General features: G+C 52.6%; 1 pseudogene; it reads right to left on the bottom strand.

Annotated features, from left to right (window-relative positions):
- The window catches only part of LOC135877198 (voltage-dependent L-type calcium channel subunit alpha-1S-like), a 98405-nt pseudogene extending 92384 nt beyond the window's left edge, over nucleotides 1-6021 (bottom strand).
- Nucleotides 6022-14294: the final 8273 nt, after the last annotated feature.

The following is a 14294-nucleotide window of genomic DNA, read 5'->3' as shown; positions in this document are numbered from 1 at the left end:
GTCCCCACCCCCACGCCAGACAGTATTTCATGCACATTTGTCCAAGTTTGCGCAAATTCAAACTCTGCTGCTTTTTGGCCCCAAGGCGTTGCCAAGTCTGGGGGCTGCAGGTCAGGATTGAGGGGCAGTGGCAGAGCTGTGTTTGGGGGTCTGCCGGCTGGGATAGCAGAGGAGCTGGAGGTCAGGGCTGGGTGTGTGGGGTTTGTCTAGCACCTACCTGCCCCCTGTTTGGCCCAGGACTGCTCTCGGCTCCCTAGTAACAGAGACAGGAAAAGCAAAACAAAAGCAGGGTCTTGCACAAACATCTCCACTTGTTCCTCTGCCGCAGCAGGACCCAGAGCCCCGGGGAGCGGGGAGGGCTGGGAAATGATGCTCGCCGGGCAATTTTGCAAGGCAAACCAATCCAAATGCTCTCCAGCCATTTAACAGATCCAGTCACCCCTCTGCTCGACAGCCTGGGGGGATGGTGCTGGGGATTTGCTCCCCAGCGGCTGCCTATCCTGCGCCTGCTGTGTATGTGGAGGTGGATCGGAGATAGCGGGGGAGGCTGGGGGAAAGGGTGTCACAGGACACACAGCTCGTGTCCCTCTGTCATCCCACCCACGGAGCGTGCTGGGTTTGCTTTCATGGGGCCAAGCTGAGAACAAGGCGGCGAAGATTCAATCCAGGAGAAGCAGCGTGGCCTGGCTAGGGGATGAGGCAAAGGCCTAAGACACGTCAGCTGCTACAGACAGTGACAGCCGGAGAGGCCCAGCCATTGGGCTAAAGATCACATCACACTTGAGGTCACTGCGTGGCTGGAGACCATCCACAGTGATGACAGGCTGGGCCCCGACGGCCGGGAGGCCGCGCTGCTCCTGGGACACTCACACTGCAGGGGACATTAGCTGGTGCCTGATCCTCAGAGTGGGGCTCCCCGGGGCCGGGCTCCCCAACAAGGCATTCCTCCCCTCCCTGGAATACACCTGGGCCCAACCCGAGTCTCTGCCTGCCAGGGCACCTGCCTGATGAGGGCTGTGGGGAGGGGGAGGGATTGATAGGAGTCAGCTTTCAATTACCGCGTGCTGGCCTGTCCTGCAGCAATTTCACACGCGCTCCTGCACCCGGGGGTAACTGCGTAAAGCATAAGCAACGCTGAGGACAAGGTCTGACACCCCCATCCTTAGTCCCTTCCCTCTGGGCTCCATTTATTATCCCAACAACCACAAACTCACCCCAGGAAAACAAAACTGCCCCAGCTGGGGCTTTCTACCCAGCCACAGCGCCTAGGGCCTCTCTCCAGCGGCTCCTGCAAGCAACTGTCCTTTGCTACAACATCTCTCTGCAGACCCCACCTCCCTGCCCCTCCTTAGAGTGAACTAAGCACCTGTCTCTCCTCAGCTAGGTCTTATTAGTGAACAGGGCCAGCTGGCCACAGGCCTGCAGCCCTTAATGGGGCAAGCTGCCCTGTTACACAGGCCAAATGAACACTTTAGATATCTTTGGTAAAGGAAGCCATGTATATCCGCGACGACGTCTTTCGACGACGAACCAACCCCTTCGCCCCGTGGATAAAATCTCCTGGCCGTTCAGCATCCGCCTGCTGCCTAGACCTGCCGTAATCAGCTGACAAGGAGGCCAATGGCTGCTAAAGATGATCCTCTGCTGCCTTAATTTTAGTCGCGTGCCCGAGGTGGACATGCTGGCAGTCTGTATATTTCACCCCACACTTCACTGTCAATCACCATCATCAGCCTCCCGTAGCCCTTCCATCCCAGGCTCTCGGGCCTTGAAAAACTCAAGTCCCTTCCCCACCATCTCGTTTCCCTCATTTGCTCCCTGGAAATAACGGTGCTGCCCTGCGTGGAGATCTGCAGAGGGAAAGCGCTCATGAGTTGTTACAGAGAACGAAACCCCCCCTTCCCTTGGGTTTTTCTCCCCTTCTCCAGAGGAGTTAAAGGAGGGACACAGGGATCGAGCGACCCGCCTGGAGTCACACCCAAAGTCAGCGGCAGAAATGGAAACTGAACCCAGGAACTCCTAGTCCCCTGCTTCGCCCACTGCATGCGCTGCCTTTTGTCCCGCAAGGATGGAAGGAGCCTGGGACTGTTCTCTGTGCCTCTGCCATTTGGGGATTTACTCTATGTAGTTCCCTCCCAGATACTCCCTAGAGAAGTATTACCTAGTGGTTGGAGCAGGGGCCTGGGAGCCAGGAGCTCTGTCCCTAATTCTGGTCCTAACCTGCTGCATGCTCGGGTCTTAACTCGTCTGTGGCTGAAGTGCCGAGGGGTGCCAGCCTGGCCCCTTTTGCTGGCAGGAAATGCAGCCAAGTTAAACCAATACAGCCGTTTGGGATCCTGTGGGGGCAGGGTTCCCTCCTGGCTTCTCTCCATTTATGACTCCGGTGAAGCCCTTTGAGAGCATCAGCTCAGCCCTGGCGGCAGCAGCAGCAGCATGCATCATAAACCTGTCTCTAGCTGCAGCCTAAATCACACCAGGCCTGGAAATTTGCTGGCTTTTATAGCCAGGTTCTCTGGGGCATGACAGGGAGCAAGCTCCACTGGGCACCGGATAAGCAACCTGCCTTCTGAGCATTGTGAAGCGAGGGTGGAGTCCAGGTGCCATGTATACCAGTAATGGGGCACATGTCCCCCCAGCGCCCCAACACTCCCAAACCCCACTCCGTACACCCCCAGCATGCTCACAAAGCACGCTTACAATTAACCCCCTACCAAGCAACCGGTCTGACCTTTGAGCAAATGCTACCTTGAGTGGCCAGAACTAGGCCACTTCCTCTCATTGCAACCCCAAAGCAGCAAACCAGGGGCACTGTGGGTATAAATAGTGCCCAGAGCATTGTGGGTATAGATAGAATCTGCTGCATTGTGGGTACCAGTGTAACCTGATGCAGAGGAATCTCTCTCTCACACTCATGCTGTCCCCTACCCTGTTTGCAGTGACTGCTTCTTTGACCTTCCTGTTGGCACACCTGTCTCTTTCCTCCTTCCAATCTGTGTTCAGTAGCAGGTCCATTCGCTCTCATGGCTACAAGGGGTTCAGTGGTTACGGCAGTGACCTAGGAGTCGTAGGTTCTAGTCCCAGATGTGCCACTGATTTGCAGGCTGACCCTGAGCTAGTCACTTCTGCTTTCTGTGTCTCTTGTCCCATGTGTAGCTTGAGGGCACTACTTGTGTTACAGCTGCGGGGAGCAGTTGTGAGAATTAATTCATTAAATGTTTGTAAGGCAGTGAGAGAGCCTTGGGCAAAAGCAGCCTAGAGCGGTATTATTAAAAGGATACAAAAAACCCACCAGGTCCCAGAGCCCTTTGCATAGAGTAGGACTGGGATTGCTCACTCCCCACTGAAATGCTGCCACTTCTGGGGTAGAACACTGCCTGGCAGGGAGGGAGGGAGGAGGAGTCACTAACAGCTATTATGCAGGAAGGATTTTAGGGAGGCAGAGAGTGCAAAACTGGAGCGTACCCAAGACAAAGGCCCCACACGCCATTTCTTCCAAAAGGTACCACCGAGCCTTCAATGGCCACGCCCCACACTTTAGGTCTGATCCAGCAGCACGGGGCACCTGGCCGGGTGCCAGGCTTCAGGACTGAGTCCATGAGAGAAGCGCCACCTCGAAGAAGTGAGGTTTTTACCCACGAAAGCTTATGCCCAAATAAATCTGTTAGTCTTTAAGGTGCCACCAGACTCCTTGTTGTTTTTGTAGATACAGACTAACACGGCTACCCCCTGATACTTGACGCCACCTCTTGAGTCACTAACACCTCTTCCTGCTGCACCCGGGATGATCTCCCAGCCAAGCCGTGACTAGACCCAACATGCTTCATGTTCCATACCTGCAGCCCACAGTACAGGGACTCTGATGGCCAAACTGCCAGCATGTACCCACAGGACGACCCCCCCCCCCCCCATTGTTTCATTGATTTCTCCCAGAGTGAGATAGCGCCCTCAAGTCAAGAAAGGACCCAGACGACATGCCTGATGGCCAGAATGCAGCCTAGTACGCCTGGGTTGAATCTGGGCCCTTTGGGATCCTAAAAGCAACAGCCTCTGTCATTTGAGCTAATGAAGTAAGGTCCAGCTTGTTACATATTTAGTAATTGACACAGTTGGAGCCGGAATGCCGTTGACTGCCAATGAGATTTTGGCTCCTAAGTCCCTTTTGAAAATGATATGTAGGGTTCTGAGCACAGCAGTGCCTAAATACCTTCCCAATTCTGGGCCTCGGGCTATGAGCTGGAAGCAGCGGCATCCTCCTAAACACTTGTCACCGGTGTGGCTGCCTGTAGCACTCTCTGCAGGCCACGCCTGGCACTACAGGCACTCCCTGCCTCAGTTTCCTCCGAGGTGGTCCCCAACCCTCAGCCTTCCCCACCCAGGCTGGAGGTGGTGATGGGGCCCAGCCCTCCAGCCAAGTCTCTGACTAAAACTTCACCCCTTCCAAGGTAACAAGAATCCAAACACACAAAAGGTTCTTCCGCTCTCCATGGGCTCCTCTTCAGCCCCCCAGGGTTAGCTCCCAGCCCCTCTGGGCTGCCATTCCGTCATCCCTGCTGCAGGGTCCCGATCTGAGGCCAGAAGGGCCCATTGTGGCCATCTGGTCTGACCCTCTGTATCACACAGGGCCTGAACTCATTCCTCTTTGAGCTAGAGCTGGGCTTTTAGCAAAGCCGGGATCAGAGAGCGGGGAGCCTAGGGCAGTGATGGATGGAGAGGGAGAGGTGGAGGGGAAAGACAGAGAGATGGTGGTGGGGAGAGAGAATGAGGAAGAGATGGGGAGAATGAAGGAGAGAAAAAGGGAGAAGGAAAGAAAGAGGGAGAGAGAAGGGAATGGCGAAGGGAGCCATCCATCTGTGATGTCAGACAGCAGCTGCGGGCAGCCGGCGAGCGGCTGACTCCCTCTCTGAGCTATTCCAAGCAGCTCGCAGTGTCCCTCTCAGTCCCTTCCCCCCCCCACACACACTTTACTTTCCCGGTCTGACATTTTCTCCCCTACGCCCCGCTCCGGGCCACCTCCAGCTTTTTCTCTTTCCTGCCTCCTGATCAAAGTGCATCCTCTCCCCACCACACCCCGATCTCTGCCCCGGCTTCTCCAATCACCCGGCATCTTCCTGCCCCTGGCCCCTGCATTTCGGTTCTCTCCTCCTAGCCCTCTCCCCAAACTGGTTGATCCTCTCGCATTCCTTCCCCAAAATGGTTTCTGCCTTCCTTGGATTCCCGCCAGCACCATGTATATAACTTCCCTCCTGAAGTGAAAGCAACGTCTCTCCCGCTCGCCTGGCTGCACAACGCCCTGGAGAGGGGAACCCTTGGGATTATTTCCCATGGCCCCATCTTCGCTTGGTACCAAAGAGACTGAACAGAAACCGCAGTGTCCAAACTGCCTTGGTTTCTCTCACCCAAACAGCCCCCCTTCCACTGAACACATCAATTACCATCTCCGACCTCGTCCCAAGAAAACACAGGCCAGATCCTGATCTCCCTGACTCCGGCTTCATGCCACTGAGTGCAGCAGGATCACAGAACCGGGCCCCTCAGCTATATTTAGCCTTTCCTCAGCCTTCCCTGCTCTTTCGCATCACCGGCGAGATAGACGGTACAAACAGGCACTTCGTCAGCCGTCAGGAACAGGAAAACCAGATCGATCGCTCACCGAGTTTAAACCTGTCCACACCCACCAAACGGCCCCATTCTCTCCTGTGCCTTGGGCACGCACTTTCCTCTCGCTCGCCGCTGGGTCGAGGCATTCCCTCCACACGCTTTCTAATGCCTCCTTTGTGCTTTGCCGGGTGTCCGTCTCCCATGTTTCTAGACACCCCCACGCAGGTCCCGTCTCCCCTCCCCGCCTAGGTGGAAAGGATACTTCCATTCCACAATGCCGATGCAGGCTTTCCGCAGCGGGTGCTGAAGGGTTAAGCAGAACAGAGCCCTGGCTGGCCGGGGGGCTGCTGGTGGCACCGGTTTCTTTGGCTTTTCTTTCTGTTGCTTTTTCTTCTGATCATCCTGGGCAGAAGCAGGCTCCATGATCTTCCTTCCCTAGCTGCCTCCGCCAGTTCTTCTCCCCCCGTCCTCTCCTCCCACAGCTGAGACCCCCGTCCCCAGCCCGAAGCCCCTTCTGGTTCTCTTCTGCCGAGCCAGTCTCCTCGGTGCAGAGCGGGAGGCGGAGGGTGAGGGGGGGCTGGAAATCGCACTCACACATACACAAATGCACCAGGCATGAGTTTAAAATTAGACTCCGTCCCCGCTCTCTGGTGCTGTCAGAGTTCCTGAGACAGCAAAAGAAGCCCAGCAGCTGTTGCTTATCCCAACACCGGTAACTGCTTCCCAAGCTACGGCTCCAGGTTGGGAGTGGGGGTGAGGGACCCACTTCAAGAGGGAAATACTCGGCGAAAATCCCTCTTCAACCCACTTCAGCTCTCTCCCTGGCCCTCTTCCCCATCTCCCTCTGGCTTCTGAAGCAGCCCAAGGAATCATCAGGCTGTTTAAACAACACAAGCCGCCTGCTTTGTCCGACTGGGCCCAGGGTGCATCTAAAGAATGAAATATCAGTCCTCACTTGGGTTGGGTGACTGCTGCAGATAAATCCTACCTCATTTGCAAATGCATTTGCCTCTCCCTTCTGGTGTTCACTTTCCGGTAATCCTTCCGGCCAGTGCGTTTGTTAGGACAAACATTCCCCGTCAAAGCAAATGTTGTTACTAATCGGAATCAGGGAATGTATGGAAACCGCTCCGTGCTAGGCGCTGCACGTACATGAGCGACAATCCCTGTCCCAACAAGTGTAGAATCTAACCAGACACGAGTGGGAGGAAGTTAGAGTTCTGATCCCCACTTTGCAGAAGGGGAACAGAGCAGTGAGGGCCAGATCCTCAAAGGTATTTGGGCACCGAACTCCCACGGGGCTCAATGAGAATCAGGCACCTAACTGCCTTTGCGGATCTGGGTCAAAGTCCCAGTAGCAGAGCCAGGAATGGAACGCAGCTCTCCTGAGCCCCACGCCAGGGCGGGAACCCCGAGTGTCTCCTTCTGCATTGCAGAGTAGTCACAGAAAGCACGTGCCGAACTCGGAGCGTTTGCCCCTGGATCCTGACTGTAACTAGCAGGCACTTCTCCAAGGCCTGCCCAGCAAAGGGGGGTCAGCAGTGCCGTTAGCCTCATCCAGAGCGAGGAACACAGCCCATGTCTCCTGCTGCCTCCGCTCGGCTGCCAGGGAAATTCAGTGGTTAAGATCTGGAGCAGGCTCCCAAGGGAGGCTGTGGAATCCCTGTCACTGGAGATTTTAAAGAACAGGCTGGACACACACCTGGTCTAGGTTTACTGGTCCTGTCTCAGCACACGGGGCTGCACTTGATGACTTCCCAAGGTCCCTTCCAGCCCCACATTTCGAGGATTCTACAGGGCTTGTTCTGGATTTCACCCCCTAAAAGGGTCTAGGACTGGCTAGCACCAACACCCAACATCTTGTCTTCCCCCTCTGTCGCATCGCTGCATTTTACACTGACTGATCTGCCTGCATGTCCCCTAGGGAAATGTCTACATACAAACAGTTAAATACTCCAGGAGATGTATTAGACTTTGCCCTGCTACAGGGGCCTTTACCCTGGATGTGTTTTACAAACATTACTAGATAATAATACCGAGCACCTACAGAGGCTTATATCTGCAGATGTCAAAGCTCTTTAGAAAGTTGGGTCAGACGTATTATCCTGTCACGGAGTGTGGGGGGACACAAGGCCCTGCACCCCCGGCTTCCTGCGATTCACCATGACTCTCAGCCAGCCAGTAAAGCAGAAGGTTTATTTAGATGACAGGAATACAGTCCAAGACATGTCTTGCAGGCACAGACAACAGGACCCCTCAGTTAGGTCCATCTTGGGGTCCCAGGGCACCCCAGCCCCCTTGGGAGGTCAGAGCCCCGTCTGCCTCCCAGCCATATCACCAGCCAGCTCTGAACTCTCTCTCTAGCCTTTGTTCAGTTTCCCGGGCAAAGGTGTCACCTGGCCTCTAACCCCTTCCTGGGTTCTCAGGTTACATGCTCAGATATCCTCCCTTGGCAAGTCTCCCATCCCCCAATGCAGACCGTCTTAGCCACACTCCCCTGTCAGCATTCAAAGACCACATTAAGAACAGTCCCAGTTCGTCACATATCCCCATTTCACAGGTGGGGAACCTGAGGCCTGGAGAGGCAACGTGCTCAGAGGCATGCAGCAAACTCACGGCAGAGCTGACAAAACAACCATATCTTGCGCTTTTAAACCCTGCTCTGCGAACACTTGACAAAGAAAGAACGTATCAGTGTCCCTATTTTACAAGCAGAGAAACTACAGGCCCACATGACGGGGGTACTGGCCCCACACCAGACAGCAGGCTAGGGACAGAACCCCCATTCCCTGCCTTGCAGCTGGAGGTGCTAACCACTCTGCCACCACCCTGCTATGGCTCATATAGGGTGACCAGACAGCAAATGTGAAAAATCGGGACAGGGGGTGGGGAGTAATAGGAGCCTATATAAGAAAAAGACCCCAAAATCGGGACTGTCCCTATAAAATCGGGACATCTGGTCACCCTAGGCTCATACCATCTCAGGATCATGTCATCTGCCATGGAACTGCCTGTCTTGGGAGCATCCCAATTTGAGGGCCAGCAACCCCAGTGCGACACAGTCCTGAAGGAGAATCCCTTGGCTACATGCCTGCTAACCAATGGGGGGAGGGGAGACGCTGCAGCTGTTCCTGTCCATTGCTGCATGTTCTGGGAGAATCAGCTCAGCTGTAAAGGGGTAAAATTAGCAACATTAATTCCACACACGCACACACCCCCAATCTTTTCCCACATTTTAGGGTCAAATATTCCTTCTCACACCCCAAATGATGGGGTCCCTGGAGGTATCATGGGCTGCGTTCACCACATCTGACTGTAGTCCTGAGTGGGTCCCCATTTTGCCCTCCCTCCTTCTCCCACTAATCACTGTCCCCTTTCACTTGGGATTCAACCTATGAGCTCCGCTACTGCTGCAGCCCCAGAGGGGAGTTCTGAGGATCTCAGCCCTGTTCCAGCGCCACTAGCAGCTGCTAGTGCTAGGAAGGGTCTCTGGGGACATCTCGTGGCCAGCTGGGGGTATGGCAAGTTTGGAATTGGTACACGCACCTTGGTAGATGGTTTTCCTCCACCCCAGTCACAGCTGTAAGTAATTGCACACACTGATTGATCACTGACTAGGTGTGTGCTTTTAAAGACAGAGATCCAGCAATGTGTGAATGGAAGGCCTAAGGAAGGTCTGCTCCCTGCCCCGTGCCATCCCCTTGGCCAGGAAGGGTTAGCCGCAGAGGACTGACATGGTGGTGGCTCCTGGGGTTTTCTAAGGCTCTAGGTGAAGAAATATCAGGCCTAGATGGCAAATTCAGAGGCGACGTTTCCATCCGGCTCCAGTTGGACAGACTCTGCCTCTGGCAGGGATACCGCCAGCCCTAGAAGACACAAGATCGTCCTGAATGGTACTATGGGACCATCACGGAGCTGGATTTGCAGGTGCTTTTTTGTGGTTCAAGAGTTTGCAGGCTTTGACTCAGCCCCAAACTGCCAAGGGAGATTCGGCCCAAACTGCCCCGGGTTAGGAGGCAAACTCTGTGCCAGCCCCGAGTAGCACCTGGCTTCCAATCAAATCCACCAATTGGCAGGCTCCTCTTGGAGGCCTGAGAATCCTCAGCAGAGCCCAGTGGGGACTGTGGCATTCAGAGATCACATCCAGACCACAAAGGTGATTCCATTGATTTCAATGGGATTTAGGAGCTGAAATGCCCTGGAGGATCTGGGCCTCAATGCTGAGGGTGCTCACAAGCGCTTCAGCATTCTATGCCTAGTTCCAGCTTGCTGTACAAAACAACAAGAGCTTTGTGGCACCCTGCCCAGACTCTCTGTCTGGGAAGCTCAGCCCTTGAAGGCACAACTCCCAATACCACATCTTCCCTTCCAAGCCAAAACTTAACAACAATAACTCTTAAAACCCCAACATTTATATAATACACAATTACACATATTGATAACCAAGGTAATAACTACACTAACAAGGTTCAATTAGTCTGTGAGATGCCCTGCACTGTCGCTTAGACCTGGGAGGTGTAATGTCATGGCACACGTACACAGAAGTTAGGGGGGGGGAAATCCCATCAATGGCTCTTGCTGGATGGTTGTTAACAACCAAACAAAACAACCACGTGCTGTTTACACACATTGCTATGCGCATTGTCTACATTTAGTCGTGGTTGCTCCTTTGAGCTCTAATACCGTTTCCAAGAACTTTTTTGGACTTGTTCAGAACCTGTATACTTTCCTCCACCTAGTAGTTACCACAGCACCATCTTTAAAAAAATACAGAAGGACACCATGGGTATGTCTACACTACGAAATTAGGTCGATTTTATAGAAGTCGATTTTTAGAAATTGATTTTATATTGTCAATTGCATATGTCCACACAAAGCGCATTAAGTTGGCGGAGTGCGTCATCACTACCGTGGCAAGCATCGACTTACGGAGCGGTGCATTGTGGGTAGCTATCCCACCGTTCCCGCAGTCTCCGCCGCCCACTGGAATTCTGGGTTAAGCTCCCAATGCCTGATGGGGCAAAAACATTGTTGCGGGTGGTTTTGGATTCATGTCGTCAGTTGCCTCTCCGTCCATGAAAGCAACAGCAGACAATCATTTCGTGCCAGATACCAGGGCGATTAGAAGAGCACCGCAAGGCGCGCTGCAGATCAGAGAGGCTTTGAAAACCAGTTTCATAATTGGCCAGGCTTCGGTGTGACAGTTGTGTTTCTGCTTGATGCAAACACACCCCCTTTGTTGATTTTAATTCCCTGTAAGCCAACCACCCTCCCCCCTTCGAAATAAAGTAACTATTGTTTTGAAACCATGCATTCTTTCTTTATTAATTTTTTTTTTAAAGAGATAACGGACAAGGTAGCCCGGGTGGGGTGGGGGAGGAGGGAAGGACAAGGCCACATTGCTTATTGTAGCCACACTAAAAATCGAACTGTTTGAATGACAGCCTTCTGTTGCTTGGGTCATCCTCTGCAGTGGAGTGGCTGGGTGCCCGGAGCTCCCCCCCCCCCCCCCCCCCGCCTGCATTCTTGGGCGTCTGGGTGAGGAGGCTATGGAACATGGGGAGGAGGATAGGCGGTTATACAGTGGATGCAGCGGGGGTCTGTGCTCTTGTTGGCTTTCCTGCAGCTCCAACAGATGCTTCATCATGTCTGTTTGCTCCCCCATTAGCCTCAGCATCGCATCCTGCCTCCGCTCTTCACACTCACTTAATTCTTTCCTGGCCTCTGCCACTGAATGCCTCCATGCATTAAGCTGTGCCCTATCAGTGCGAAAGGACTGCATGAGCTCGGAAAACATGTCATCGCGAGTGCGTAGAAACATTCTACGCTCTATGATTCTGGGGGGACCGCATACTCACCTGTGCTGCTGAGTTCGCCACGCTGACCAAACAGGAAATGAAATTCAAAAGTTCCCGGGGCTTTTCCTGTGTACCTGGCTAGTGCATCAGAGTTCAAAGTGCTTTCCAGAGCGGTCACAGTGGAGCACTCTGGGATAGCTTCCGGAGGCCAATACCGTTGATTTGTATCAGCACTACCCCAAATTTGACTCAGCAAAGTCGATTTTAGTGCTACTCCCCTCGTCGGGGAGGAGTACAGAAGTCAATTTTAAGAGCCATTTTGGTCGACGGAATGGGGTTGGTTGCGTGGACGCATTCATTTTTAAATCGACCTAATGCGGCTAAATTCGACCTAACCCCGTAGTGTAGACCAGGCCCATGATACAGACAGAAGGGACTTCAAGTGTCAATAGCAATGAATACAGTGGTCAAGAGACACGTCTTCAGGCTCCTCATGAAGTGCACTGGTATTCATACTGCTAAGCTTTGCAGGTCACAGAAGAATAGTTTTCTGTTACTAGAGAAACTTTAATCAATAGTCAGCAGAATGCCAGCAAAGCAAGTGTGTTGGCAGAAGCAAAGGGGCTTATGGTACAGATGGATTTGGAATTCACAATCTGCATCTTGGTATTTTTGGATGTGTGTATTATGTTATCACCTTCTTGCAGCGGGAAAACATTGATTTTGCCTGTGCAGTAAATGCAATAGAGAGTTGCTGAAAAGTTTTGCACAACCTGAGAATGGATGAAAAGTTCCACAGGTATTTCGTCAAAGCTGAACAGCAGGCTACTGAACTGAATCTGCAAATGCCAGCTTACAGGAAGAGGCAACCAGCAAAAACTCTGGATCATTTTTACCCCAGTCACACCGCATCCTACCTTTTGGAATCTTTAAACAATAAATATAAAGTCGATTTCTTTTTCCCTGCACTCAATGCTGCAATAAGTGAAATTGACAGACAATTTAATACTCAAAGCGTGTCCTATCTCACTGCAAAAAGCCTGAAAACTGTTCATATATCAAAAGGAAAAGAAGCACTTGTGAAGCTGAATGAAGAATTTCAGTGCAGAGTTCCTGAAATGCAATATGATTTATTAGTACACCACACTGAACCTATTTTAAACGCTCAGGGACCAGACAGTGGAATATCTTTTCTGGAACTCATGAAGGTCTGTAAAGAACATGACCTGGAACTTTTGTATCCTGATGGATTTGACCTATTGGTGCTTTTGGCAACATTACCTGTTACAGTTGCAACTGCAGAAAAATGTTTTAATGCTAAAAAGTGTAAACTTGGTAGACTTTGCAGCCGCCTGACAGAAGCTCGTCTTCAGCAACTGTTAATTCTTGCAGTAGAGACTGAAGTAACCAACAGCGTTAACACAGAAGAGGCTGTGGATACCTTTATTCAGATGGCTCCCCGGTGCATGGATTTCCGTCGAAATGGTGAGTGTACCACTGTTTATTTCTATGCAGATGATGTAGGTGCGTGTGTTGATATGGTTTAATGTGTATAATATGTATGTGTTTAACTTGCCCTTCCAAAAGTGGTCAAATTGAAATTCCTGCCCACGCCCCTGCCCACCAACGTCTCCGGCATGCTCTACCTGTTTGCTGAAACAGGAGTGAAAGCACAAGCAAGAGAAGCTCTTCAAACGGGGACTCCTCCCTGTTGCTGGCTCTGGTTGCCGGGAGCGTGCAGACCCAAAAGACGGCTTGGCAGGATGCGTTGGGAACCCGATGGGCCGTAACAGCTTCCTGCCATGTGCAGGGCGAACAGTCACGTTTTCCCACACTGAACCAGGAGCTAGAGTGGCCACAGCTGGGGAGGGCGCTAGGAAGCCTGGGATAGGGTGGTTTGACTCCGGTTTGAGTACTGCAGTGTGGATGCTGGAGCCCCGGCTTTGGGGCCTGTGTCCTGAAATGGTAAACCTAGGGCATGGACACTCCCAAATGCAGGGTCCACGCACTCAAGTCCCACTAACCCATGCCTTACATTGCAGTGTAGACATGCCCTCTGAGAGCTGGCTGGGGGTTTGGGTTGCCAGGCTTATTTAGCTTGTAGGCAAGGAGTGGAGGAGCGGGCCAGAAGTGCAGGCTGGCCTCTAGAAGCCAAGGCCCAGAGAGCCAGCTGTGTGCGCTTAGGACTGGCAATGACGGGTGTGCCCTGGGGATACCCAATGTTACCAATTCCCACGATTTTATTGTGTCATGATATTTGCTACTCCTCATAAGGCCTGAAGTCAGGTGAATACAAGAGAATCTCAGCTTGCACTTCAAACAAATATGAAGGGTTCTTTTCACCCTCCCGGTGGTGGAGAAAAGTTTAAAAACGTGAGCCAAGTGTGACCCTAAAAGCTCAGACACCAGAAGGCAAGTGAAAAGAACCAAATATTTATGATGTTTGTAAAAATCTCATGACTTTTAAGCCAATCTTGCGATTGTCAAAGGCTTGAGCTAACAGTGGATACACTAGATGAACTGCCACAGAACGGAGGAGTTCTTGCCCCTGTATTTGGCCCCGTGGTGCCAGGGGCCACACAAGGCCCTGCTTCTAGGGGCTCAATGTGGTTTTGGAAGAAGTCAGGAGCGAGGAGGGGGCTGGCGAGCAGCAGCCTTGTCTTGTCTAGTTAGATTGTAAGTGCTTGAGGGCAGGGATTGTCTGCCACTCTGTGTTTGTGCAGCACCTACCACAACCAGGCCCTGATTTTGGTTGGTTCCTAGGCACTGCTGTAATGAATGTGATTAATAACCTGCCCCTCCCACCGTGAATGTAGCCCCCTGGCATTCGGGGTACAGCATTTTAGCCGTCAGGCTGGAGAGGTTGGACGCCCAGTTCTAAACTATTGGGGTAGAGCA

This window comes from Emys orbicularis, chromosome 4 (assembly GCF_028017835.1).
Source record: "Emys orbicularis isolate rEmyOrb1 chromosome 4, rEmyOrb1.hap1, whole genome shotgun sequence".
Classification (NCBI taxonomy): Eukaryota; Metazoa; Chordata; order Testudines; family Emydidae; genus Emys; species Emys orbicularis.
The sequence above is the reverse complement of the archived record's forward strand: the minus strand, read 5'-3'. Positions and strand labels throughout refer to the sequence as shown.